Raw genomic sequence first — 4985 nt, forward strand, 5'->3', positions numbered from 1 at the left:
GCACAGTTAATGCCGAGAACAAATTAAACAGTAGCTCAAGCTGATGAATCTTACACTGGTGAAAATCATCAGCGGAAATTTAGAGGAAGCGACATTGAGAAGGGCTGTACTGCGATTCTAACACTTCTCCAAGCACATTCCGGGCAAATCATTGACAGTAAAAAGACGGTTTGGAATGGAAATGGAACTGCGGGCACGCGTGACAGAGCATTGGTATTGGGAATGCAAAACTGCGGTCTCCAATACTCTGCTTACCTGAATCAGTCAAAATGCAATGGACAATACATGACAAACCTATTTGAATATACATTTGATAATCAGTTGATTCGGTCTGTATTCCAGACAGAGTGACACTTCAGTGAATGGGTATGAATCTCGCTTGAGGGATTGTAGATTGAAATTTGCGAAAGGTCCCTCGTGAGCCCCTTTTTAACGTTGGCGTCGTACTTCTGCTCCCACATGACACAGATCAGCCACAGCCTCTGCTCCCTGCCCGCCGGCTGCAGAAACATTGTCTCCAGATTACAAAGTGATTCTAGGTCGGAGATCAATATTCAGGGTAGAGCCTAAACACAGCGGGTGGGATCAAATAATAAAGCATTTATTTTAGACCAGAGGCAGCGATAAATGTCCTATATTGCTCACATGCATCAATGTGTGAATCTCACATTAAATGGGTTTAAATACAGTGGGGGTATTTACAGTAGATTCGAGGCCAATAGTTTCCAAGTTGATCTTTCCTGTGTCTCGCTTGCCTCTCTGCCGCCTTCCTCCCACAGGCTGCCGGTTTTTAAATCTTGTTTTAAATCTGCTGCTTGCTCGGCCAATGCATTCCACAGTCTCACAACCCTTTCTACAAATACCCTTTCAGTGCTTGACTTCTCTGTTTATTAGTTATGAATCACCTTGAGGTGCAATGGTGGCATTTGTGACGTCAGATTAAAAGGCAGCCTATTGGAAACACGTTGGAGTCACAGTTTCTTTTGCACAGAATTGAAACTGAAACTTTTAAGCTGGAATATTGTATTTGCTGCATCACAGTAAACAATATCGTGGTATAACTGTTGGCTTATTTGTTCCCCAGTGTCAGAGGAAGAGTTGTCTGATCCCCCCATTTATTTCATACTTGCTGGGGAGCCCGTCGTTGCCGGGGCTGTTTTGGGGCAGGCGGCTTAAATCGAGTGCCAGGATTTGGGGCCCTGTCTGTGTCCCTTTGTGAATCTGGTGCTGGGCAACATTTTAAATCGAGTGGCAGGCTTAAGGGCCCTGTGTGTGTCCCTGTCTGTCTACCTTTTAAAAGCTTGCAAAATGAAAGTGAAACTTCATATGGCTTTGGGGCCCTGTCTGTGTCCCTTTGTGAATCTGGTGCTGGGCAACATTTTAAATCCAGTGGCAGGCTTAGGGCCCTGTCTGTGTCCCTGTATGTCTACCTTTTAAAAGGTTGAAAAATGAAAGTGAAAGTACTTATAAAACGTCTTTGGTAAATCTTATGTTATTGTTAAAAGAGATACTAACTTTGAAAGTCGTTATAGCTGGAAGCTGAAGTCATTTGAGCTGGAAGCTTAGTGAAAGAATGGCTGCCACATCCCCGAGATGAAAACGAATAGTCCCGCCCACACACACACCGATTGGGCAACCATCAGGGGACCGTACTGTAGGATTGGTCAATCGTGACGGAACAGGATTGGTGGAACCTTGATGTCAGTCAATCAATGCCAGCAGATAATGAGTTTAATTTTGAAGGTTTTTTGCTGAAGGTTTTTTGCATAAGGCGCGAACACTTTTCGTCCGACTGAAAAGTAAATACGCTTAAAACCGTCTCTGAAGCGTAAGCTTTCTTTGGAGGTAACGCGCGCGTAGTACGCGCTGTAACTTTCGAGCGCATAGCCCGACAGATGCACAGGCGATGACAGAATGACAGACAGAATGACAGACAGAATGACAGACAGAAGTACCGATTTATAGATATAGATAAGACACAAACATAGGGTAATCATTCAGAATAACCTCACAGATTGACACTGAGATAAATTAAGCGGGAGATACAGAGAGCAATGGGACATATGGCGGAATGAACAAGAGAGCTGGAGAAATAAGAAACGGCCTGAGAGTCCAGAAGACAGTGAACGCAAGCTGATAGACATCAGTGAGTGCGGGTGAGAAATTGTGCCAGCATTCGGTCCCGTGGCTTAGCTGGTCAAAGCGTCTGTCTAGTAAACAGGAGATCCTGGGTTCGATTCCCAGCGGGGCCTATTTTTATAGAATCTCCAGGGGTGAGTTTCTTCTCGTGTGAAAAGGCTACAATTCTTTTAAATGTGACTGTGCCTGCACCAGTTCCCATTCTGGATGAAGGCTCCAGTGGCTGCGAGGCCTGCGTTGAATTTCACTGCTTCTGTATTTCTGGCGGTGCTGATTTTGGACTCTTCACCAAAAATCCATGTTTCCTAAGCAGTGCCATGCGATACTTTGCAGAGCTCCAGTTGTTGATGTGTGGTGCCGTGCTCGTATAGTGATTAATAATCTGCATTCTGGCCGCAGCAACTTCGGCTCCAAACCGAAACATAACGCAGACTTTTCTTCCTTCCACAATCAATAGCTCTCCTTTACTTTCCCCCTTCAATTTCATTATAATTTTCCTGCGGTATTTCCTTAATCTAACATTCACTTTCAGCCACTTAAACTGCTAAGTGTGCTCTGCTACCACCACTCTTCCTGGGCCACATGTCCCATACGCCCCAAACTGAGTTGGTGCTTTGAAACCAGTCGATACATTTCGACCTGCGGGACCTCCCGACAGTCAAGCTCTGCGAAAGCAGAGCCGGCCTTCGGAACCAATGCAGCCCGATTATACAAGAAAATTCCGTGAGAAATGAAGCTTCAAACTTTTCAAACAAATCGTTTTATTGACATAATAATACAAGTTTTACAGAGAGAGAATTGTACAACCTCAGTGGTGCAACTCAGAACTCAGAATGTTCAATTCTTCTGCTTCGGGAGAGGGAGAGATGAATTATGAGTTGGTGTCCTCCTTGGTTCTTTTCTGGTCTGTCTTCCAGATCTCCACTCCGTTTGTCTGTCTCCTGACCTGTCTCCTGGAATGTGTTCTGCTTTTCACTTTAGAATGGCTGCTCTTGTAACATTGCTGCTGACAGAAAGAAGCCTTCCAGTGACTTTCCATTCTCTCTCTCCCACGGTTACACAGACTGATGCTACCGGACAACAGCGAGTGTATGGGAAGGTACCTCAGAGACTGTCGAGGCCTCCTTATCTGGAGCTTCCAGACAATCTGCAGATAACTTTTGCAATTCGGTCAGCAAACCTTGTTGAAGAAAGTGAACCAGTTCTCTCGGCAATCCTTTAGTTTCTTTAAAACCGGCATTTAAAATTCCAAAATCCTCCCAGAGGGAGGAGATTGAAAAAAATAATTTATTTGAAGTAATTAATTATCATAATGAGAAAACCCGCTGGGAGCAGGGCTCGAACCTTCGCGGGGATAACCTCATATGGATTTTAAGTCCAACGCCTTAACCACTCGGCCATCGCAGCCGCGGACATGTCGGCTCCAAGATACTAAATTCTCAAATCGCTCACCCTGTTTATTGTTGGCGATAACGGTTTCGTGATATTTAATTTGCTGCAAATTCAGCAAGTCCAGAAGAATCGCAGCGATCATTACAATAAACGAAAACTTCCGATATTTAACGGTATGTAAGATGTTGAGAACAGTATGGAATATTCTGCAGGGTAATGAAAATAAACAGCAGAAACATTGTGTTCTGCTCCCACATGACTCAGATCAGTCACAGCCTCTGCTCCCTGCCCGCCGCCTGCAGAAACCTTGTCTCCAGATTACAAACTGATTCTAGGTCGGAGATAAATATTCAGGGTATGAGCCGAAACACAGCGGGGGGAACAAATAATAAAGCAGTTATTTTAGACCAGAGACAGCGATAAATGTCCTATATTGCTCACATGCATCAATTTGTGAATCTGACATTAAATGGGTTTAAATACAGTGGGGGGATTTAAAGTAGATTCGGGGTCAATAGTTTCCAAGTTGATCTTTCCTGTGTCTCTCTTGCCTCTCTGCCCCCTTCCTCCCACAGGCTGCCGGTTTTTAAACCTTGTTTTAAATCTGCTGCTTGCTGGACCAGTGCATTCCACAGTCTCACAACCCTTTCTACAAATACCCTTTCAGTGCTTGACTTCTCTGCTTATTAGTTATGAATCACCTTGAGGTGCAATGGTGGCGATTGTGACGTCAGATTAAAAGGCAGGCTATTGGAAACACGTTGGAGTCACAGTTTCTTTTGACCAGAATTGAAACTGAAACTTTTAAGATGGAATATTGTATTTGCTGCATCACAGTAAACAATATCGTGGTATAACTGTTGGCTTATTTGTTCCCCAGTGTCAGAGGAAGAGTTGTCTGATCCCCCCATTTATTTCATATAAGACACAAACATAGGGTAATCATTCAGAATCACCTCACAGATTGACACTGAGATAAATTAAGCGGGAGATACAGAGAGCAATGGGACGTATGGCGGAATAGACAAGAGAGCTGGAGAAATAAGAAACGGCCTGAGAGTCCAGAAGACTGCGACCGGAAGCTGATAGACATCAGTGAGTGGGGGCGAGAGATTGCGCCAGCATTGGTTCCCGTGGCTTAGCTGGTCAAAGCGTCTATCTTGTAAACAGGAGATCCTGGGTTCGATTCCCAGCGGAGCCTATTTTTATAGAATCTCCAGGGGTGAGTTTCTTCTCGTGTGAAAAGGCTACAATTCTTTTAAAAGTAACTGTGGCTGCACCAGTTCCCATTCTGGATGAAGGCTCCAGTGGCTGCGAGGCCTGCGTTGAATTTCACCACCACCTTCTCAAGGCCAATGAGGGATGGGCAATAAGTGCTGGCCTTGTCAGCGATGCTCACATTCCAGGAGGGAATAAAAAGAATAGCATTGCCACGCACGATACCGCTTAATAAA

The 4985-nt window shown here is 44.6% G+C and overlaps 3 non-coding genes across 3 annotated transcripts; 2 read left to right on the forward strand and 1 right to left on the reverse strand.

Annotated features, from left to right (window-relative positions):
- The first annotated feature begins 2178 nt into the window (after positions 1-2178).
- On the forward strand, positions 2179-2252 carry trnat-agu (transfer RNA threonine (anticodon AGU)). Its single transcript has one exon. It is a non-coding gene; the product is annotated as a tRNA-Thr (tRNA).
- Positions 2253-3462: 1210 nt separating this feature from the next.
- On the reverse strand, positions 3463-3546 carry trnal-uaa (transfer RNA leucine (anticodon UAA)). Its single transcript has one exon. It is a non-coding gene; the product is annotated as a tRNA-Leu (tRNA).
- A 1111-nt stretch (positions 3547-4657) lies between these two features.
- Positions 4658-4732, forward strand: trnat-ugu (transfer RNA threonine (anticodon UGU)). Its single transcript has one exon. It is a non-coding gene; the product is annotated as a tRNA-Thr (tRNA).
- Positions 4733-4985: the final 253 nt, after the last annotated feature.

This window comes from Somniosus microcephalus, unplaced genomic scaffold, assembly GCF_052327205.1.
Source record: "Somniosus microcephalus isolate GS21.2 unplaced genomic scaffold, FLI_Smic_1.0 unresolved_chr1, whole genome shotgun sequence".
Classification (NCBI taxonomy): Eukaryota; Metazoa; Chordata; class Chondrichthyes; order Squaliformes; family Somniosidae; genus Somniosus; species Somniosus microcephalus.